This window comes from Xenopus laevis, chromosome 4L (genome assembly GCF_017654675.1).
Source record: "Xenopus laevis strain J_2021 chromosome 4L, Xenopus_laevis_v10.1, whole genome shotgun sequence".
Taxonomy (NCBI): domain Eukaryota; kingdom Metazoa; phylum Chordata; class Amphibia; order Anura; family Pipidae; genus Xenopus; species Xenopus laevis.
The window spans coordinates 64,322,857-64,348,263 of record NC_054377.1 but is presented as its reverse complement, the minus strand read 5'-3'; positions in this window follow the sequence as shown (position 1 = coordinate 64,348,263).

The window sequence follows — 25,407 nt, the reverse complement described above, 5'->3', positions numbered from 1 at the left end:
TACAGGTGTGCATAAAGGAGCCATGAATGTTACTGTATGTGATCTGAGTTTAACTGGAAATAAATGCTAAAAATCATTTTACTCTAAATAGATTACTCAATGTCTGCTGTGGACCCTAAACAGGACCCTACATTTTTTCACAAGGTTTTGTGGCAAGTACCAGTAGGGGCCGATTCACTAACTTCGAGTGAAGGATTTGAAGTAAAAAAACTTCGAATTTTGAAGTATTTTTTGGGCTACTTCGACCATCCAATGGGCTACTTCGACCTTTGACTACGACTACGACTTCGAATCGAAGGATTCGAACTAAAAATCGTTCGACTATTCGACCATTTGATAGTCGAAGTACTGTCTCTTTAAAAAAAACTTCGACCCCCTAGTTCGCCATCTAAAAGCTACCGAACTCAATGTTAGCCTATGGGGAAGGTCCCTATAGGCTTGGCTAACTTTTTTTGATCGAAGGATATTCCTTCGATCGTTGGATTTAAATCCTTCGAATCGTTCGTTTTGAAGGATTTAATCATTCGATCGAAGGAATAATCCTTCGATCGTACGATCGCACTGTTTGCGCTAAATCCTTCGACTTCGATATTCGAAGTCGAAGGATTTCAATTCCCAGTCGAATATCGAGGGTTAATTAACCCTCGATATTCGACCCTTAGTGAATCAGCCCCATACAGTTCATAATTTATGGAAGTAATTATCAACCAAACATGCTTAAGCCCATGGCACGAGGGATGGATTTTCAGCTTTTTGCACTTTTTGACATAAGGCAAAAAGGGTAAAACTGGGCCTTCTAACCTTCCATAGTCTTAGTCATAAGAGCTCCTGCAAAAGATGTCCGGGTGCAGGCACAGGGAAAGGCTGATGCCAGTGTAGGGGCTTATTCTCAGCCTGTGTTGACCTACAGGCCGAGAATCAGCCACAGAACAATGTTCTTGACTTTTCACGTGGCATGCAGTACTAGTATTACAAGATATGCGTCGCATGATTGACAATTATTGAACAAAATGTCAGCCAAGAAGGAGTTAAAAATGATTAGGAGGGGAATTTGATGATGCTATGAATGTCCTGCAATTCAGCTGTGACCGCATTGTGTTCACTTGGCTATCCTCTTTAAGTGCTGTTCTGTTTTTAAATCTGCTTTGAAAGAATGCTCTCCAGTGGACTGCAGCCTGTCACTGTTCCCTGTCATGTGTCCGATAATTAAAATCTGACTGATTTACTGACTGGCATCAACCATCACAGCTCAAGAGTTAGATGATGTTCATCCTTCCCAAGGCTAAATTTACTTGGTGAAAAGGGGCCGCTCGCTTCCAGGCTGAGCTGTCATTCAGCTGCTGAGGAAACCATAAAGATAGCTAACAGAGCCCCAGCTAGCAGTCTTTAGTTTATTTTATTCCAATATTTATTGCCACCCGCAAAATGAACATAATACAGACAAGTTAGTGAGAGTGCAGCATTCATGATTTGTGAGGCTTCTGTGTAGTGAGATCAAAACAGTCTTACAGTATTAAAATAAAATAGAACAGTGGCATTTCCCTTAAGTACAGCGGTGCTTGGGCTATATTTATATTAGCTCTAATGGGACACAATTTATTATCACATTTTAAGTAGGGTGAACTTCTTGAAAAGAATAATTTTAACACTGTTCACCAATTGAAAAAAATACATATTTTCAAAGTTAGGCTTAAGAAGGTAGATATAATAATATGACTCTTGAATATATTTACTATGTATTTAAAAACTTAAAACTGGAATTATAACAGAGAGAAAAAAGCTTGACCATGTTTACGGGACTTTCAAGATTACCCATTTTTTTGATCACCAGGGTTTTCTAAGTGATCCAATGCTCTTGATGTCCACTTCATATTGATGTGAGCAGAAAAAGACCTGTCTGTGGAAGATGATACTCACATTAGGTGGGAATATCTTGGAACAAGTAATTTAGTGATTCCACTAGTGATTCCACTATAGGCAGATGTGTCCAGGCCCGGACTGGCAATCTGTGGGTTCTGGCAAATGCCAGAAGGGCTGCTGTATGGTTCCATAGAAAGTTACCATAGAGTGGGCTGGTTGGGGACTGTTTGGGCCTCTACGTACTTGGAATGGCACGGCCTATTTTGACTCCCAGTCCAGACCTGGATGTGTCTACCACAGAGTAAAATAATTTCTTAGCAATAATATGGTAAAAGGGAGTTCATACTTGGTAGTATCAGAATACAGGTCAATATATAGGGTCTTCTGCTTACACCTGAATGGGGTTCACTACAATGGTAATTTTTAATCTGTCCCATTTGCAAAACAGAGAAAAATTTGCGAAATCCATTGAAGTATATGGGCTTTCACATTTTTTTACACAAGGCAATTGTTTACCAGTGCAACAATTTTTCTCACTCCCAATGTCAATGGGCATTTTTTCTTATGGCAACTTTTTTGTCCAAATGCATTAAAGTCAATGGTCGTTTTTTCTTATGGTGACTTTTTTGTCCCGATGCATTAAAGTCATTGGGCGTTTTTACTTAACGGAGTTTTTCTCTGTAACTTTTCTTTGTAGAGGCAAATTTTTGCTGCAGTTTCGGTGGAATTTCGCCACAAATTCATGGCTGGTGAAAAAATTCACTCATCACTAATCTTCACAGACAGTTCTATCACTGTGTGCTGTCCAGGGCTAACAATACTAGTGGTTTCCCCTAGTGAATGTTTCTGATGACAGATTTAGAGACTTTTACATTTCTTTGCCTTTTTACAGGTGTGTCGATTTTAGGACCTTTGTTTTGTTGGCCCAGTGGTTTCTGCCATGACATCTATTGCTGGACTCCTTGCCCTTGCTCTGCTTTGCAACTGTTCCTTGTTCAGCCTCTGCATCCCTCTACAGTAGTTGTTTTGCCTTGTCTGTTAGCCCTTTCTAGTTGCTATTATATCAGTTGCCTCTTTTATTATAAAGGCATGCTTTAAATCTATTATATAATCTTCTTATAATATATCCTCTTTAGTTCTGAATCTTTAAAATGGCCTATTTTTGGTGTAACTGTATATTACACTTGATCTGTCTTTGAGCTAAGTCCTGTTATCCCTGCCTGACCTCCAGCTGCCAATGACTTTATTTTCCTGGACTACCTTTCCATGTCTGCCCATCAGCAGTGAGGCTGCATCTAGCAGTTTTTGCCTTCAGAGGACAGCTTTCTTTGCAGGTCCTTTATTCTGAGTTCTCTTCCCTGTGTATGCATTTAGCTTTGCTTGTCTAGATGTGTGAGGCTGAAATGAATATGTATTTAAAATCTGAAATGTTTCATATGTTCCCAAAAGTAAAACAGCAGCATGAAATACATTACCAAAATACTTTGCTGCTATAATTCCGAATCATATCAGAAGTTGAATAGTAAAGCTGTAAAGCTGGTTGCCCATACTACTATATAAAAAGTAACTGCACCATTTGGGTGTCATTTTTATGCAGGAACATTTTAACAGTTAATGACAAAGATGTGTTGGTGCTCATTGTTCTGTTGATCAGCTGATGAGATTTTGCCCTCTATATGCTACAAACCTTTAGTATTGAAGCCATATACGTACAACAACAAAGACAGTAAACTATTAGAGGGCCTAGGTTTGCAGCAAATGAGAGTGGCATAATTCATGCACAATTTATATACACAAACAGTACCATGATTTTGGCAACTGGGGCCATTTGGATATAATGTCAATGCGTTCAGTAACTTTCAGATCTTCTACTAACTTTAACCACTCGGAAAAAGCCTACAATTAGTATAATCGACAGTTCCACTTTAAAGAACATGAACCCAGTTTTCCAAGTTGCATACACATACTATTCTCTAGTTATGGAGCTTCATCTGCTGGATTCAGTTCAAAACTTCTGTTTTCAATGTAAATATATATACGTGAGTATCTCTGCCAATAAAACCTTTTTTGGGGGGGATTTGTCTAAGGATTTTACTTCTGCTGTGCAGATTTATTTTGTAGCAGAAATTCCATGTAGAATAAACATTAAACCAAGAGATTACCTGAAAGGATGAATGTGATGGTTCTAGTTCGATAGTAATCACTTCTAAATATATGCTCTCATCTCTAGTGTTTATATCACCAGAAAAGAACAACTCGTTTCTTTTTTATTTTAGACGCTAGATTAAGAGGAAAACATTCGGAATCCACTTTATCACACTTTGACGAGTTCATTATTTCCAATTCCCCTAAATTTGAAGGGAAAAAAAGGCTACCCCAGTTAAAATTTAGTTTATGTTTCATGAACAGTTTTTACTGCAGACTCTAAGTGAACTTTAAATCTACCCCAAGACTGAATAATCTATATTGGTTCTGAATTTAAATTGGAAGTGCCACAAATAATGTCAATTGAGATCATTTACACAGAAGAGAATAAGTAGGTTCTTTTTTACATTTGCAAGGTTGTGAACTAGGAAATGAGGTACAGATGCCATATTTACCAGCAGGTTAGTTACACATGAAAGAGGCAAGTACTCTCAAGCTATCTCTAGATTTGTCTGGAATGAAAACCCATTTTATATAGATAATATATATTCATAAGTAAGATTAATCTAGTATTTATTTATTTTACAGATATCAATTATATGGGTATATGCACAATTGAGATTGGCTGCTGTATGGACAAACAGGCAAGTAACGGAACTACCAATGTCTATATAACTACAACTATGGATTCTTTCTCTTATTTATAATACCTTCTAAATGAAGCACCTCCCAAAAATATCAAACCTCTTAATTTAATCATTAGCGCATTCTTGTTTTATTCAGCAAATAAAAAAGCAAAGAAAAGTTTCCAAAAATGTGTAAAAAAATATAGAAAAAGGAAATATATGTCAGATTCCTATAGGCTGATAAAATATTCTTTTTTTCCAAAAAAAATTATTCAAAATCCTATTTAATTACACTATATAAATTATTTGAATCTTGTTTCCTTCTGTCTGGGATTTCAAAATTATAGCAAGCAGGCAGGAGTCTTTTCGTGCACACTGTTATTAAGGAAAGCCTTGCATCATCTGAGAATCTTGTTTGTGCACCAGAATGGGGGACCCGATGTCCATCCCCATGCCCTGGTTACACAATTAAATGGTAAAGAGAACGAGGGAATATGTGGAGAGCAGTGACAAATGCTGAATTGAAAGTGAAAGTAATTGTCTGCCCTGCCTCAATGCCCAGGGCATAGAGGAGGGGCAGACAATATTTGATTGACAGCTGAGATGTTTAAATGAGCTTACAACAGCTATGAATGCTTTAATAGAAATTGGATTTCATGTTTAATTTGAAAAGGACTTTTATTATACAGCTATCTGTGTCTGGGTGACTGGTCCACTTTAAAATATTTTAACTTTGAAAACATTTCCCAAATGTCCTTGGTCTTGATATAGTGCCTTTTGGCAAAATGCCACCTGATCTCATTACATAAAGAACAAACTGTTGTGTCATATTGAAGACATACAACCTGGCAGTCACAACAATCACACCAGGTCACACATACACTGGACAAGCATGTTCTTTAAGATTTACATCACACACAGGGAGCGTAATAGTTGTTTGTTTTGGTTGTCTAGGTAAGGGTAATGGCACACAAGACAAATTATATAATTCTGTCTCCCCAGCATGGGAGGGGGACAGACAACTAGAATTTGTTCTCCTTTGAAAGTGAGTGGGGTTTTCCTCTATGCACCGAGTATGTTTAGTTAAATGCTAAAGTTAATGTCTAGTTAAAATGCATTTGGAAAAAATTGGAATCTGTCAGGACACTGTGTATAACCCAGATCCCCATTCATTGTCATGGGAGGGGGCTATTTCTAGCAGTTTGGCCTCTTCCCATGTAGCAAGAACATATTGGACGCTCCATGCAAATGACAAAATTCCAAAAAAATACCTTGTTCTGAATATAAATCACCACTAGTATATCGCTCATCATCATGTAATTGTGCAAAAGCCCCATGAAGATTTACATTCAGGGCAATGTCAAGTTTTTTCACACATTTTGTAGTCTGTGGGTAGAAAAATTTCTCCTCAGAAGACAAAGTGTCCTATGTCCCATTTGCCCTAAAGGTTTTGGTGTTTTCTTTGGGATCATGACAAACAATTTATCCATTACATTTTAATTGGTATTTTACAAATATCCCCCCATGTGATAAACACCTCATTATCTAATGATCAGAGAAGAAGATTAAGCTGTATTGCTGCTATAAAAATATTCCAGGGGCCTGAAGGAACAAACCTGCGGGAAGCAGGTGACAGGGGCCATGACTGGGTGATGAATAGGATCTGCTCAGAACATTAATGAGGTAGAAACACTATGGGAGTTGTAGTTGGAGTGGTATTTTCCTAGGGTTGGGGCTTAGGAGTCTTTAGAGGGGTCTGGGGTCAGAGGTAGTACTACCTGTTGCAGTTGGGAGTGAACAGCTTCCCATATACACAGGGGTGTGTGGAGTAAGTAATTCAAAGTAAAACTATACCTTAAGAATGAGTACGTAACCAACAGAATATTATGAAATAGCAAAAAGTTAGTAGATTGTTGTCAATATTTCATTCCATATAAGAGGGCATTTCTCAAGACAGTCCAAGGTCCTCTTGGAAAGACCAAAATGTGGGTTTTTAGTTAGCGTTTACCACTTTTCCATCTCTGTTATGTGAGGTGGTGCACGTGTCCAGTGGTCCGCTTTCCAACTGGATTTTCCAAACTCCAACTTATGACACAGCACCATTCAACATTCCAAATTTAAGACATGGCTGTATGATCTGTAACAAACACAACATTTCAGGCCTGCTCCCGGCCCTTTATCAGCTTGAAAGGGAAATCAACTACCCCCCCCAGCAGCCTACAGAACAATGTGAAGGTAACAACTTACTTACACAAGATAACAGATCCCTGGTAGATATGAGAGTAGCACCCAAAAGTAAAAATCCAAGTCCTACTGTGACTCCTTTGGTTACATTGAATAGGAGAAACAATAGCCTGAAATGCTGGCTCCTTCTAAAAGCACATGACAAGGCAAAATGTCCAAAGATGGCTGCCTACACACCAATATTACAGCTACAAAAATACACTTGTTGGTCCAGGAATGACATTTTATATGGTAGAATGAATTATTTGTAGTGAAAACAGTGTACTTTAGAAATACAAAATACAGCATAAAATCAGAATCCTTTTAATGAAGACAACAACGCATCAGAAAATACCTTTCCATTAACTTATCTGTAGTTCCTTATGTTTTGTAATTTTTGATGTTACTGAATGCAGCCTGCTCTGATGCTCAGACTTGCCTATGCTGTACAAAGTTCAGAGGCAAATTTGCAGGGAAATCTTTTTTTTTTCAGAACTGTAAAAAAAAAAAGCATATTTTTTATTTAGACTTTACAGCATTATTACAATTCCATACTGTGTTTTTCCAATCAGATGTAATAATTCTTATTCTCTTTTTAATAACAAAAAAGCATCTTTGCTTCCATATAGTTCCTTATTTTTATCATCCACTAAAATCCAAACCTATAAATTATCAAGTGTCAGCTGAAATTTAGTTAATCTTGGCAGCTTTTACCAAAGTAAGAAGAAAGATAACAGAGTTAGAAGTTCAAAGCTGAGATTTATGTTTCTGATAGTTCCAAATTAATTTCTAATCTGTGAAGCATATAAAGACAGTGTTTGTGATGCAGCCCACACTCAGCCATATGGCTTCCATGAGGCATTGTTGAGAACAACCAAAGATTTCGGTGCCCTTGGAATTGTACCTGAAGTTTGTGGCCTCTAATGTAATTGGACAGTTTTGTTTGTGAAAGTAGCCTGTCCTGCCAAATGCTGAATTCCTTGCTTTGACAGACATATCACTTTTGTGATGTACTGTAAGTGTATTTTGAAGTGAGTTGACACACAATCAAGTTCACTTAATATCCCTCAGCTAGCCTGACAGTTGTCCAGCAGGGTCTTTTTTCTGTTCCCAACTGTCAGCTATCAGAAAACATTTCTAAGATATCTCAGCACATATAAAAATATACGGTAAAATACTGTATTGTTCACTGTTGTTTATTAGTTATCTATGTATGTGGAAAAGCAAACTGCGTTACATGTAATAAGTAAATGACAATGACAGAAGGAGAAGGAATAGAATACTTTAGACATATCAGTATAATTTATATCTTTTATTTTCAATGCTGTTTGCATTTTCACCTTAATAACTTTTCAACGCTTTTGCCAAAGGTACATTAAAATTACACATTTAAAATGTTTCTCTTACGTCTTACAAAATATTCGGTACATTTTCCTCACAGTGAGGACAGTTTTTAGCAAACTCGCACATTTATCATACATGATACCTGTGTGAATGCATTTGAATGTGGTCAACAAATGGTATGAACTCCATGTTAATCTATTGAGTGGTTGAGTCTTGTTCTGCTTAGTAGCACTATTACTTGTCTGAATCATTGCTTCTGTTGCATATCACATGTGCTATATTATTTGGACAATTATTATTTGTTCCATTGCAAGAAAATACACTGCTAAATATAAAACCCTCAGCACTGTTTTACCAAATGGTAAAAACTACAGAGGCAGAGGGTTGATAAACCAGTCCTTAATTACAGATAAAAACAACTATTTGCCAATGAGGATACTGTTTTGCAGTGTGCTGTTATCTAACTTACAGAGGTAACTTATCCAAAAATAAACTGTAATTAAACATGAAGAGGGAGGAAATACTACTTCCAGATCCAATTGCATGAAAAAATGCTTATGAGCTTAATTTTTTGCATTTGCTGAGTCACTGACACTGAAAAACCGAGAAAAGATTTAAGTGATGTAGCTTTAAGAATACAACCCTCTGGTTGTAGGACTACAGTTCCCAGCATGTTCACCCTTAATAATATGTTCAAGAACGCTGACATTTTAGTCCAGCAAATATAAGTAAAGTATGGATGAACAACAGTGTTAGATTCAATTTAAAGGGGATCTAAATCCTATACAGGGATATATTATAAGAATTCAGAAAGCTCCAAATTACGGGAAGGCAGTATTCCATAGACTCTATTTTATCCAAATAATTAAAATTTTTAAAATGTATTTCTTTTTTCTCTGTAATAATAAAACAGCACCTTGTACAACTCAGAGAAAAGGATTTATCAGTGAGCATTCCAAATCGCATTTTTCAAATCAAAATTTTAGGGGCACATTTACTAAGCTCGAGTGAAGGATTCGAATATTATACACTTTGAATTTTGAAGGTTTTTTTGGGTACTTCAACCATCAAATAGGCTACTTCGATTCAAACGATTCAAAGTAAAAATCGTTCGACTATTCGACCATTCGACCGTCGAAGTACTGTCTCTTTAAGAAAAACTTCAACTACATACTTCGCCACTTTAAACCTACCGAGCTACAATGTTAGCCTATGGGGACCTTCCCCATAAGTTTTCTAAGCTATTTCTGATTGAAGAAAAATCGTTCGATCGATGGATTAAAATCCTTTGAATCGTTCAATTTGAAGGATTTAATCGTTCGATTGAATGATTTTTACTTCGATCGTATCAAAGTATTTGTGGGAAATCCTTTACTTCGAGGGTCGAATATCGAGGGTTAATTAACCCTCGACATTCAACCCTTAGTAAATGTGCCCTTTACACTCAAGTGCACATTTGCATAATATCCTGTGTGTGATTTTACATGGCTACCCTGGCATTAAAGTGGCAATGTTAGCACCACTTTTTATTGAGCTTTGAAAATATGACCCTAAATCTGCTCTCCAAACTTCCAGAGCATCTTCTGTGTGACCATGCTGAAACACGGCCTCTTGAAGACTAACACCATAAAGCAAAAAGCATATGCTGATTTTTAGGAACCTTGTCATTTGTGAGCATGGTTGTTATGAAATGGGTAAGTAGGTCAGCCAGACAATGATATGTATCATTAATCAGGGTTGTGGAAAAATAGAGAGAAAATGTGTCGCACGTTGACTTGTGATTAATGGGACTTTCTAAATAAATGATTATGGGATGACAGCTTTAACATATCCTTGACATCAGCCAAAGTCAAATGTGTATCCACAAATACATTTCAGAGGCCGCTATGAGCTGGAAGCCAGGTGGTAGTTTTCCTATTGTTCTAAACTATGTGGCAACCTCCAACAGTACCAGAGTGTGTCCCATTTATACCAACGCTCGCTGATACTACAATACATGGATATGGATGGATATGAAGCATATGTTTTCATTTTAATAACAAAACTTAGTATTGACACCTACATGATGATCACTGTCACTGGCCATTTTCACAGTCACAATTCAGTTCTGCCGTTTGTTCTATACATTAATAAAGTGACCTAAGTTGCTGGTTTGATAACTTTGCTGTTACCTTCAAATGAAGAATATCAGATATGGGACCACAGAGAAATTTAAGAAAAGCTAAACAGGCCTGCCATGTGGTTGTTGAATCTAGAAATTGTTAATATATTTCCAATCAGCAGAAAAAAACACATTGCCCTTAGTCAGTGATCCCCAACCAGTAGCTTGTGAGCAACATGTTGAAACCAGTGGCTTCAAACAATGAGCTTTTTTTGAATTCCAGGCTGGGAGGCAACTTTTGGTTGGCATATTCTATTTGTATTGCCAAATAGAGCATTCTGTAGGCTGCCAGTCCACGTAGGGGATACTTAATAGCAAAACACTGCCCTTATTTGACATCCTCAGGAACTATTTTCATGCTTTTGTTGCTCCTCAACCCTTCTTACATTTCAATGTGGCTCATGGGTAAAAAAGGTTGGGGAGCCTTGTCCTTAGTAATAAGGCCAGTTGTTTTAATGCATGGGTCTAGGTTCCAGAGTAAAGCCCCTCACCATACTGTTGTAAATATAGCACCAAAATAGCACCAGAGTTGTTTGTGGCAAAAAAAAATTGAGGTTGAATCATTAATGAGAGACAAAACAATAAATGGAGTCCAGTAATATTTGGAGTCACTGCTATTTAGTAGTGATTAGCGAATTTATTCGCCAGGCGTGAATTCGCGGTGAATTTGCACGATTCACCGCCAGCGAATAACTCCGCAAAACGCCCGAGAAAATTCGCGGCAAAATTTTTTTTTTGAAAAAACGGACGCCGGCATCAAAAACGGGCGCTGGCATCAAAAAAATGGGCGCCGGCATCAAAAAAACGGGCGCCGGCATCAAAAACGAGACGCCGGTGCAGTTTCGCGAATTTTTTGCCATTTTGCGAAATTTCGCAAGAAATTCACGAATTTTTCAGCGAAACTCCGCAAATTCGCCCATCACTACTATTTAGATGTTCTGGTTGCTGCAGTCTGAGTCTGTATGTGAGACAGTTATTCTTTAAAACTGTTATCTAAGGGGATCTAAACATTGTTGCTCAACCATACAAATGCAAAAGTGCATTATACTACTGCATATTATATATGATTAAAACATGCTTCTAGGAACTGTAGTCCAGCGACACTATGGCTAAGTTCCATTTTCTTGGTCCCAACAGCTGTAAGAATAATACACCGTTTTTCAGGCACTGAACAACTAAACAGCAGTATGTCCTACCTCCACATGTTTGATTACAGAGTGAGATCAGAAAGTTTAAGTTTGTATGTTAGATAAAAGCAAGATGGTGGTCCACTGGTAAACTGGATTCTCACTGGTTTTAGATCCATTTAATTATGATAAAAGCAACTAAGCTATTGAGTAGCATTCACAATTTACATCCAGTAAAGCAGGATCTACTGTTAATTAAAGCACAGATTAGTCAGCAGACAGACACACAAAAACACAATCAGTTAAATGTGCACACAGTGTCAGACTTGGCAGGTGAGACACAGACACCTCTGACTTCCCTCCCGATCGTGCCCACAATGGAGATTACACGGTACACAGTGGAGGGAGGGGGGTTGCGGTGTAGCTGTGTGCACAATTGGAGTCTCTGAATTGTTAGATTTGGATATGATACTCTGAAATACTATTATCCATCACATCAATTTCCCATGCAAGCATGGTATTTGTATCTGTACCCTTGATCTTAAATGGGCTAAAAAGAAAGAAAGGTGACTTTATTCTGTGACCCATTGAGGAACTAGCTCATTAAGTAGTTATTTTTAGACTCGCCATGGGATAGTGTGGACTGTACAATTGGCCAACTGTTTGATTGCCGTATTCTCATAATAACAAGTCCATAGCTTAGCATGCTATCATTTGTTACTGCTGGAAAGTATGTTGTGTAACAAATAAGGAAACAGAGGATTTATAACGAATAACAAGTCATGAGCTATTGAAGCAGCAAAGCAATCTATACTTTCTGTGAGATATTTGAAACGATAGCTAAAGCTACAATTTTAATTTCTGGACCCTGAGAATGAACATTGAGTTTTTCTTGAACCATTCATCTTTGTCTCCCCTATGTCCTCTAGAGTTTTCTCTTTGTCTGGTCAGCAATATATTTCTGACTACATATATAAACATTATCTGTTCCGCAGATGGATCTGCAGGTCCATCTCTAAAGTGAGTTCCATAATCAACAAGGCTGAATGATGCTTTTAGTAGGCCAAGGCTGATACAAGCTATAATTCATGATCCCTGGGCACAGGGCCCTGCAATAAAGCTCTAATGTCATACAACTCAGCCAAGAGCTAACATACCTGCTTGAATTAGTCTCAAGCCAACATATTGCAAATCGAAATATTTTGTCTACTGTATCATCGGAAATGATTTCTTTGGAAGCAAATGAAAATTGCTAAACTGCATATAAGCATGGGAATATGTTAAATGTTAATATGTAATGTAACCTTTAAATTCTGTTTGAAATCTAGAACAATGTCACTGTATTTAGTGAGTAATGTTATTTAACAGCCTTTCTGCAATGCATTGAATTATTTTGCTAGCTCTGCAAACACATACACAACACGTCTAGTTATTTAAAGGGTTTTCTTTTTCTGTCTGTTGTACAAAGGTATACATTAAGGTTAGTGGGTTGCAGCTGAAAGATGCTTTTTTCTCTCTGTACTTTCTCTCCCGAAGCGCGTTCTTCTATTAAAAAGAAATTATGAGTCTGCTCTTCAAAATTCAATACAAACATCACCCTGTAGAATCTTAAAACTGTCCAATCTGTAAACTGTTAATTCTTTTCTACAAAATGGCTCAATATTGTTTTGTAGTCCTGGTATTGCATGAAACCGTTACAAATTCCATTACATGCAAAGAAAAATAAGTAACATTGTAAAGACAGTAATGAGAACTGTTGAGTTAAAGTGCCTCTTAAAGAAATCCTAATAAATTCTAGAATTTCTTGTCTTCTGGCAAGCATTCCATTTAGAATAAAATCAATGATCAATGGCTGCTAACAGTCTGCATCAGGCTTGTATGCCTCCAGAGCAGAGAATACTCAGAGACGAAAGATGACATTTAAAGGAAAAAAGCTGACATTGACTCCATCACTGTCATTGCTTCTGCCATAAAGCAGCCTCAAATATTAAAACATTTTTCATCTGTGCAGCATTATTGGCACCAGAAATTGTTTTCTCTCTGTCTGATACTCACTTGAACTGCAGCAGAGCTCCCTAGAGACTCCAGATTGTTACCAAGGCCTCATAACATATTGGCAGTTGATGTGGCTCTCTACATGTACACTTGCCACTCACAGAGAAGCTCATATCTTTCCTCTCCCGACAGGCAAAAATGTTTAGGAAGGAATTTGACTCAAGTTCAGTGACCAGTATGTGAGAGCTAATGCATATTAATTTGTACTTCTTGAGCAGTCTTTCATATCTCTCTGCATATTTAAGCAAATTATTAACATACACACTTCACTTAAGAGGGCCTTTTAGAGCTGATGCAGCCATATCATTTGCTTTCAGGAGAACAAGGGGATATTTAAGATGATTTATTATGTGGAAGAAAAAATTGACATTACTCAATGCTGTGCAGTTTTTATTTACAGACCACTTTAGCTTTAGTTTGGAATTTAAGAACTGTGAATATTAGCGGATACTGAAGTATTGCGGCGCCATGAACATACATATGAAACTGTGACAATTTGCTATTGTTTGGACCATCCCATTGATTTTGCTTTAACCAGGGGTGGGGGTAGGGCTATAGTGCTATAAGCAATTTTCTGGCAATGTGATACACTTACCATTTAATTAAGACTATCTTACACAATATAGGACATGTAACACCAGCTGATAATTTAACACCATTACAAGTCCTGAGGCACAGACAGTCAGGCATACATAAGTAATATGATAATGACTTACACTCTTATGCCATGCACTAAACAGCGTTGTGTGGAGTTAGGTAGTCGGGATATTTGCCTAAATATACAAGCTTTTGAAACCCTAATACTTCAATAAATAAGACAGACAGTAGACTCCAGCATAAATGTCTTCACAGATGCCCAAGAGATATTAAAAGTATACATTTACAAATATGGGATTATAGTTCAGTTCAATGGTCCACTAACATGGATATATAAAGTATAGCTCAGTGATATACATTTGTTTTTGTATTCAGTTGTCTTTTAAATGGAGAATGCTAAAAAAAGGCATTTACACTGTTATTATGCATTTTCATATAAATATATATTAAAGTATGTTTTATAGTGTTTAGCAGAGTGACATAGAGGTCTGTATCTTTTTTTTCATCTCTTTTCTTTACATCGGTGACTTCTGTTTATTCTTTCCCTTCTACACTTGTGTTTCTGTCTTATCCCCTCTTCATTCTTCAAATTGTCTTATATCAATCTTTGCAGATAAAGAAAATATGAGGACCTTCAATTCTTTCTGTTGATTTTAATAAAATAAAGCAATTAAGTCATACAATAGTTTAGCAGAGGGTTTAAGGAGCTCTAATAGAAAGGGTAATGAGGTGGAGGTGGAGCTTGGGAAAGTAAATTTAAAAGACTAATCAGAGAGATAATATTTGATACAGAAAAGAGTAGAGTTACGAGTAGTGTTGAGTACAAAAAAATGTCTAGAAGGAGTGAGTGTTCAGCTCAATTTTGTCAAAGGCCGCAGAGAAAGACCTTTAAGGTTGAGAATGGAATAGTGATCCTTAAACTTTGCCAGTACACAAGCCTTTCAACAGTTTGCAGGCAAAAAGAAGTAGGGAGACAGGATGATTATTGGTAGGAGGACTGGGATCCATAAACTGGGCAACGGTGGTGTGAAAGTATGGGGGGCAATGAGCAGGTTGCAAGGCTGGAGGAGGTGGAGGGCACAGTTACAGTATATATGGCAAGCAAGCATTGTGGTTCAGAAAGAAAAGATAAAAGAAGAGAAGTTAAAGGAGCTCTAAACCCCCCTTGCAGAATGTAGAATGTATTGTTCTCAGAAGTCTCCCTGCCTGCTATAAATTTGCAGAGTTGTGCAGCAGAAAGCAAAGCAGCTATCTTCTGTCTGCTGCTGATCCTCTTCTGTAGAGAGCAAGGCGACACAGATCTTGGAGGAGCATGCGCAGTTCAAATCTATTTCCTGAATCACCAAGATCCATATTGGCAACGACATAAGAAGATTAGAAGGCAAACAGAGGATGGCACCTTTGAACTCTGCAATGCAACTTTGCAAATTAACTCTGAGTATCACTCATGTATTATAATGGATAATGTACCCCCTACTGTAAATGATAAGGATATTAGAAGTCACTGAGGGGTTCTGTGACCATATAAAGGCACAAGGCTCCAGGCTGAGTTATGATTTCTTTTGCCCGGCCTGCTTTTTACTCCCAGTCTGGCCCTGGTGATCTTTGCTGGATAATCTGAAATATTTGGGGTTTTCAGACGATAATTTGAAAGAGTCCAGTTTTTGGAGTGAAAACTCAATAAAATTGATTTGACGCTCAATTATGTCGTAATTTTTTGTCGCTCCAATTTTTTCAAGAAAAAATATTGATAAATGAGTGAATATGGATATGGTGAAAGGTAGTATGGTCGGATTTGTTTTCCAAAAAAAAAAAAAAGAGATTAAATTGAGTTTTAGTAAATTTGCCCCTATGCATCTGTGTGTTTTATTCATAGTACAGCACTTTACAATTCACCCATAACAAGCAACTAAACAAATCAAAGTTCATTTTATTGACACCAGAATAAATGGTCTATTGGCAGACTCTATGTTTCATCAACCTGCTAATTGATATTAAAGGAACTTTTGTTAGCTCTCTGTCACATAAGCACATTCTCCACTTCATGGACATAGAGCTCATTTACAGCCCCTCTCCTTTTTCCAAGGCTTCTTTATCCTACGTGAACACAGCCCCTGTTATTTTTCTAGCACGTGGTATAGCTGCCTTCCTTGTGTGCAAAGTGCATGAACGATCCACAGCTTATCTTCACTTTTTTATCTGCTAATGCAACATTCACTGGCTTAAATTTTCTATGCATGTATGACCAGGGTCGGACTGGGGGGCCCGGGGCCCACCGGGACTACTGTCCAGGGCCCCTTCCGACCCGCCCCCCAACCCCTACTGCGACGCGCTGAGCGCGCGCACACAAAGGCGCCGCTTGGCGCACCAGCGTGAAGGCGCCTGGCGCATGCGCAGAAGGCGCTGCGCTGATCGGCGCTGCGGGAGTTCGGGAGGGAAACTTTTTAAAAGATATCTGGAGAGGTGTCTGGCCCGGCGGGGGCCCATTAAGGGTCGGGGCCCACCGGGTATTTTCCCGGTGTCCCGCCGGGCCAGTCCGACACTGTGTATGACCAGTTTTATATTCAAAACTTGGCCAATTATGTAATACTTCAGTACTTCATTAAGAAACTTATTTTCTATGAAAAGGCTGCAGTCTTTCTTTTTTTATCCTTCTTATTGAATGCCTCCCAGATAACTGTAACTGAGACTTTGGTCAACGTTTTCAGAATAATTTAGGGTAAAATAAATTTTCAACCAGAACGGTTTACCAAGTGGAATACTGGGCTAAACTCCAAGTCTTGATCTTCCGTTTGAAGTTGGAATTTAGGCTAAGCAATAAATGACCTGCTTTACTTGTTCCCATCCTATAGCTCTATAAAACATTCATTACTAGCTGTGTTTAAATTTTGATATAAAACAAATGTCTATGGGGCCCATACATATTTTTCTTTTGCTTTTATTCACTCCAGATCCCAAGTGAAACCCCTAAATGTTTCACAAAGAGAAACATTTTATAAGGCTTCTAAATATGTTATGCTCATTTACTGATTTTTGACTAAAGATAATTAGTTAAATAGCATTAATGTAATAACTTTATCAACATCACGTGGCTTTCATCATTATTACAGTATGATACTGTATACTAAAAGATCTACTCCTATACTCTGATTTCCTGGATATGAGGATACTACTTCAATTCCAGAAGAAAGTCACCAATCGTACCTCAAAGAGTATCTGGAGAGAAAAAACAAGAAAAAATATATATGGTGTAGCGTTCTTGGGTATATTTACAAATTGCCAAGAAAAAAGAAATTAGTATAAGTGATACATACTTCAATCACCATCAAATGAGAGTGTGTTTGTGCTAGAAATGAGATAGAGGTTTTAAAGGTTTAAAAAGGGTTAGAAGGTAGGGGGATACCCACACGGCCTTTATCCCCGTTTCAGTGGTTGATTATACTCACAAACACTCACAATAAAAACATCAGATTAGACTTTTTCTTCCCAGATCCTTCAAATTTTCTCTTTAAAAGTGCCTTTTAAAAAACTAAACACGCAGCGTCCTTTCTGCTGTGGACCAGTATTTTAAGCGGAGGTGATTTCTCCGCAGCGCGTTTTTGCCTGTGCACGGATCACCGTAGCATCATAAATAGTGATGGGCGAATTTGCGCCATTTCACTTCGCCGGTGAAAATTGCGAAACGGCGCCCGTTTTTTACGGGTGAATTTTCGCAGGTGTTTCGCAAATTTATTCGCTGACGACGAATCGCGCAAATTCGCCGCAAATTCGCGCCTGGCGAATAAATTCGATAATAAAATAAAATATTTACCCCAAATTTAATTAACTTGTGCACATTTTATTACATAATTCCATTGGGTGTTTAACTTTATATTGTAGTATCCCCTCCATTGTAGCATCATCATTTGCTGAAGACTAATGTAGCACTAGAGACTATTTTCAGTGGGCAATCCTCTTTCATCTGGAATTTAGATACCTGCTTTGAAGAACAGGGGGTTGCCAAAATGACTTTTATGGAAAACGTATGCCCCCTATAAAATCAAGAATGTGAGGTTTTAACTCTGATTTACTGGATCACGTGCAGAGACATTGCAAGTTAATACTTTATGCCTCTGTGGTCAACTACCATACGCATCCAGAACTGCTGATTTTATAGCATGTGAATTGTTTTTGTTTTAAAAAGGCTTCCCTGGTTTTTACTGTACATCTACAAGCTTTTTAGTTCTTTATTCCATCTCACCCTAATCTTTCTGTTTCTTTCTTTGTTTAAGTCTTAAGCATCAGAAACAAGTGTATGGCTGTGAATTTGAAGGTTGCTTAAATGATATTATTTCTAGATGTTCTAATTGCACATACACCTTAGGTTAAAGGCAAACAAGGAGATTTGTTACCTGCAAAAAATCTGCAGTACCTGCTGACGACAAATTGTCTGAAAGTACCTTAGGATTGGCAAATGTTGGCAAATGCAGGAGAAGGTGCTTACGTTAATCATATTTTTTACCATGCTTATGATGTGATTGGTGTGGCCAAAACATGGCTGAATGAGTCACATGACGGAGTGAATATCAGTGGCTATACTTTGTTTCAGAGGGACAGAGGCAATAGAAAAGGAGGAGGGGTTTGTCGGTTTGTTAGGCAGGATTTAAAAGCTTATATAAAGGAGGAGGTTATGTTAGAAAATGTGGGGGGCAGACGACTTATGGGTGGAGTTCTTCACCAATTGTAAAGAGTCCAGCAAATTATTTGTAGGGGTATGCTATAGACTCCTAATGTAAGTGAGGAGGAAGCTAAGCTCCTGATGCAAACTGAAAAGGCTGATAGTTTGGGGAAAGTAATAATTATGCAGGATTTTAATTACCCAGATATTGACTGGAGCAACAGTACTGCCAGATCAGTTAATGGGAACAAGTTTATAAACTTGTTGCATGACAATTTTATGGCACAGGTTACTGAGGAGCCAACCAGAAAAAATGCTATTCTGGATCTAGTGATCTCAAATGACCCAGAACTTGTGCTATAAGTGACCATAATGTTATATCATTTAATGTCTGGTGCAAAAAACAAATATACACTGGGGCAACAAAAAACATGAATTTCAGAAAAGCTCATTTTAGTGTCTTAATGGCTGCTCTTCAGAGCATTGATTGGGGCATTAAGTTTTCAGCTAAAAACACAGAACAAAAATGGTTGTCAGTTAAAATGATATTAAATCATTACTGTTCTCAATAGAAGCTCTAAGAATCACCCTATGTGGCTTAATGTAGAAGGAAAGAAGTTAATAGGAAAGAAGAGAAAGGCATTTAAAAACTACAAGTCTGTTGGGACAGAAGCTGCATTTAATGAACATAAACACTATAATAAATGTTATAATTCAGCAAAGAAAGGAAATGAAAGGAAATGAAGAGTGCATTCCGGCGGAGGCAAAGACTAACCTCAAAAAGTTTTTTAAATATATAAATAGTAAAAAGATGCAGGTTGAGAGTGTTGCTCCATTAAATAATTGTACCAGTATGGTTGTAACAGATACAGAAAAGGCAAATGTGTTAAATCAGATCTTTTCTTCAGTGTATATGAGTGTATAATAGAGGAGTTTGACTTCCCAGGCTCACTTCATTGTTTTTAGTACATTCTCTTACGTTCTTAGTGGGGTCCCCCAGAGCTCGTTATTCACTCTACTTTTATTTAACTTGTTCATGAATGACATAGGGGAGGGTATTGTAATATATCAGTGTTTGCAGATGACCCAAAACTATCCAGCCCAATAAATTCCATCCAGGATGCGGCATCCTTGCAACATGATCTTGTCAAACTGGCAATCTGGGCAGCTAAGTGGCAAATGAGATTCAATGTTGATAAATGTAAAGTCATGCACCTGGGATGTAAAAATATCCAAGCCACTTATACCCTTAATGGGACTGCACTAGGCAAATCCATTATGGAAAAGGACCTTGGAGTCCTTATAGATGATAAACTGTAGCAAGCAATGCCAGTCGGCAGCATCAAGGGCAAATAAGATCTTGAGCTGTATGAAAAGGGGCATTGATTCATGGCAGGAAGCAGTCATTCTTAAACTTTATAGAGCACTGGTAAGGCCCTATCTAGAATCTGCTGTACAGTTTTGGCCTCCATCACTCAAATAGGACATTATTGTATTAGAGAGGGTACAGAGAAGGGCAACTAAGCTGGTAAAAGGTATGGGAAAGAGGCGCGTAAGGGGTGATATGATAACTATGTATAAATATATAAGGGGATCATATAATAATCTCTCTAATGCTTTATTTACCAGTAGGTCTTTCCAGCTGACACAAGGTCACCCATTCCAATTAGAAGAAAAGAGGTTCCGCTTAAATATTTGGAAGGGGTTTTTTACAGTGAGAGCTGTGAAGATGTGGAATTCTCTCCCTGAACAAGTTGTACTGGCTGATACATTAGATAGCTTTAAGAAGGGGTTGGATGGCTTTTTAGCAAGTGAGGGAATACGGAAGATAGTTCATTGTACAAGTTGATCCAGGGACTAGTCTACCATTTTTGAGTCAGGAAGGATTTTTTTTCCCCTCTGAGGCAAATTGGAGAGGCTTCAGATGGGGTTTTTTTTGCCTTCCTCTGGATTAACTGGCAGGTAGGCAGGTTAAACAAACGTTTAAAGGTTGAACTTGATGGACGTGTGTCCAACCTAACTTACTATGTTACAACGTTATTCACAGTGACATCAATGTTAAGGTATTTAGTTTCATAGTTTACATAGTTAAATTGGGTTAAAGAAATACCATCAAGTTCAACCCCTCCAAATGAAACCGAGCATCTATACATACACACACTCCATTATTAATGTTACTTATTGTTATTGCCACTGTTTAATAGAATTATGTGAGGCATAAAAGTAAATGCTGAGATTTAGAACAGATTGTATATTACCGGCCTGACTCGTTACAATTATGGTTGATCCCAATGTTATTTATAGGGAAAAAAGATAAATATATATGAAGGCCTGTATTTTTTTCCAGAAAAGGTGGCAACCCTATTGATAGATGAAGCAACATATCTCCTTGTCTACCATCATGTCACAATGCACGAATATGAAGAGCTCTACCTGATCCCTTACACACTTGTTGTAAGTGTAGGGTGCTGATCCGGAAGACCCTTCCCTCGCATAAGGGTCATTGAGTCAATAGCAGAAGAAATTCGGATGCACACCTAAGATTGCAGTGGTGTCCAAAATAGTGATTTATTTGTAGCCCAAAATATACATCACAAAGGGGCAACGTTTCGGACCCCTCTGGGTCCTTTATCAAGGCTTGATAAAGGACCCAGAGGGGTCCGAAACGTTGCCCCTTTGTGATGTATATTTTGGGCTACAAATAAATCACTATTTTGGACACCACTGCAATCTTAGGTGTGCATCCGCATTTCTTCTACCATCATGTCACAGGCAGAAGCTTTTCTTGGTCATCTGATGGGCCTACAAATACAGCCCTAAGTTAATCGCTGTGTCAATATGAAGTAAAGAAGTTTTGAGTTTCCATAGGAATTACATAAAAACGTTAATTGGTACAGCTGAGAATTTTTCTAAATTTGAAAAGTAAATAGAGTTAACGTTGGCAACTAAAGTAAAAGAAAAAAAGCATATTTTTTCCGTTTCTTAAAATTACATTTTGTACAGTTATTTTAATTTTCTGCCTCACATAATTCTAATAGACAGTGTCAATAACAATAAGTAACAATAATAATAATGTTGTGGTATTATTTGTTATTTTAATGTACAAGTTCAGTCCTCTCACTAAATGGTAAAATCAAGGATTATCTTTTAGTACAGATACTCCTCACGATAACGCACCCTCAGGGTTCTCTAGGGCATGCCTATAAATCTTCATTTATGCATTCTACGTGATGAAAAATGGAAACAATATCATGAGGAATTATGTTGATAACATTCAGGTGCACTATAAAAAAAGGATCACCCCCAAGCTTGCACATAATTAAAACCACCAAACTGGGGAGCACCTGGTGGATGCAAGTCAACATAGTGCGCTATACAAGGTTTCCTTTTAGCCATGTTAATCCAATACAAGGTGCACGTCTTGACAAAGGTATTATTATTATTATTATTATGAACATGTATTTATATACGCCAACATATTGCGTAGCACTGTACAGGCACAAGTGTATGCAAATGGTCTCTTTAGCTCTTCAGCTCTTGTGCCCATACTGTTGGTTAATGAGCTCTATAATCTTTACCTGGTAACTGCAAATATTATGTTTCATAAACACAGTGAGGTTTTTTTCAGCCACTGTTTGCCAAATGATGTACACATTTAAACTGACCTCTGGCAAGAGCTCCCTCCTATGATCCTCCCTGTAAGAGCTGTATTCATTCCTTATGCATCCTATCTTCATGTTTTAAATAGGAATATATTTCGATTGCCTGTCTGTTATTTAGTCACGGATAACTAGACAATAGAGCTTGTTGCAACTTCAGTTAGCATTTGAGTGACAGAATTGAGAGATCATGACAAAAACAAACAGAAAGAGAAATCAAATAAAAGTAAGTGTGTGGGTTGCCTCATTCACAGAGACTGATTGTCAGCAGCAGGATTTAGACCTCCTCGTTGAGCACATCCTGTTTTCTCATTTATTAACAATGCTCATAGCCTAAAGACAGCAAATAAAAAATAAAAAAAGATATGAAGCGATTTAGCAGATCAGGCTTGCTATATTTGGATTATCAGGGCATTTAGAAACAAGAGGGGAAAAAAAGACCACACAGGGAGATTGCCTCTCTGTTACCATCTGCCACAACATTACAAGTCTCCGTACAAACTGACAACCACTCCTAGCAGGGCCTAAGCACGTCAAATGAATCAATCAATCAGGAAAAAAAAAATCTTATGAAACTTAATCACGGAGGGTCGTGTTAGGGAGTGGGGAACAGATTAAATTACCATGGTATTAGATACGGGAAATGATTTCTGTCAAAACCATCTTTACTGCAATTATAATATGTTAATTATGTATTTCATTAAGTAAGTGGATTAGAGCCTGCACAGATGAAATCACACTGAAGGCTTTGAATCATTTGTTGAGCAGTGTGGGAGGACTTGAATGAAAGGAACTCAGTCAATTTTGAAAAGTTTCACATGCCAAACATGGCATCCCTCCTCCTCCTCCCTAGTGCAAGCACATTTCTGCCCAAGACATATCCATAGACCACTTTCGGTTCACCATGTAATTAGATCATGCCTGATGTGGTCCAGCAGCTTGTCAGAGATGCTGTAGAAGGGAATGTGTTTGTGTGTAGTCATTTCTGTATTTTGAAGCATTGTTATCCAAGACAAGGCTGGCTGCTTGAGGAAGAGGTCTAAGACACATTCCTGCTGTACCCTCATCCATGTAAAAGAGTCAGCTGAGCTTACACCAACATGCATGGGATAAAACAAAACAAGTGCATTGTACAACCGTATGTCAACTGGCTATGGTGAAACCTGTTTTTAGCAGAAATGGTACAGAAATCAAGGTCTTGTAATAAATGACTGATGGATTTTATGTGATTGTAGTCCAGAGAGCCAATCATTTGCTGAACATTTGCATATGCGTTAGTAGCACATTACTCATTGATGTGCTACATTACTCATTGGCTTGACCTTTAAGAGTGCCTTACCAGCATATAGTAAATTGAGCTTCTGCCGTTATATCATTGGAAATACCTTTGCATAGTCCTACTGAGAAGTATCTATCATATAAGCCAAAACAGTTAAAAGACATGTTTTTTTGTGTTATATTTCAACTCCGCAGTGTTATTTCTCCTAATTAAGGGATGCGAGGAATAAGAAAAAAAGCTACGGTAATTATATATTCCATCAAAAATACTGTTGCTGAAGCAAGATTGTCAGGCAGGTCAGCCATTATGCCAAGAAATCTCGGTACCTATTTGCCAATCAAAATGTCAAGGAGCAAAAATAAATATATTGTTCTTCCTAAAGCTACTCGATCCCCTAAAACTACATTTTTGATTTGTAAAGCAAGATATCACACAAAGCACCCTAGTAAATAGGTTTACATAATTTGGATAAATAATTCATACACCTGTAGCACAATTTATAGGATATATATATATATATATATATATATATATATATATATATATATATATATATATATATATATATACCCATAGGGTTAAAATGCCCCTATGGCTTTAAATCCCTACCGTTCCTCCTTTTCCCTAGTTGCTGGGCAAAAGCCCATGTATCTAGTTTACAGTTCATCTATACAGTTATTGGCCAAGAGGTGTAGTGACCACTTCCTATCACACTTCAATATAGTGTGTGGAAAGAGGTGGGTCCTCTTTGGCTGCTGGTGTCCTTACCTACTGGATGTTCCCATTAAGCCTAGGTACGTACACCAAGGCCCAGTAAAGCTATTGCCCTAAAGGGACCAGCACCTTTAGTGTCTGAGTCGGGGACCAGGGAACCCTGTGGATGAGGTTAGCTAGAAACAGGGTTATATCTGTCATATACTCTCTAGGAGAGTAAGTTAGAGAGTACAGATAGCAAAAGCAGCTTTGTGCTCCATCAAGGATCTGTAGCAGGGAGTAGCTTCCCAAGGCTCCTAAATTGCCTTTAGTTAAGGGACCGCAGTTGGATAGGGTGCCAGGCTTAGACTCCTTCACCCTGACCATTCCACTGGGTGGGATCTGGACCACTTAAAGGTATATCTGCCTGGTGATTTTCCTTACTGCTTGACTACAATGCCTATAGGAGTCGCATTCCTCAGCTGTATCATCCTTTGCCTGTTTCAGCCTGCTTATATATTGCATAAACCTCCTGACTGTAAGTAAAACTGTGGTCATTTGTCTAGAACAAATAAACTTGTTACTCCTTTGTTTCACCATAAGAACTTCCTGGTGTCCATTATTCCTATTTTTACTGCACAGTAGCCTGAGTGTTGTAGTTACACTACACCATTCCTGAAATCTTCCAATTAGCGAATGCCCTGCCTGAAGTGTTTGAGTCGCATGTAACCCATGCTCCCATCACTAGCTGGATATTAACTCCTTTTGGTCTGCCTAGCCCAAGTTACCATTACATTTATAATCAGTATGAACAACTAATACCTGGTATGAAAATAATAATGTGCAAATAACACGTGCTTAAAATAAAAATGCTAAGGGCCTCCATGTTTATGTCTCATTGGCTTTGGGTGTTTCCCAACACAGAAGCTACTTGATTAGTCTTGCAATGAATTATAATAAAATCTGGGTATTGGTTTCATC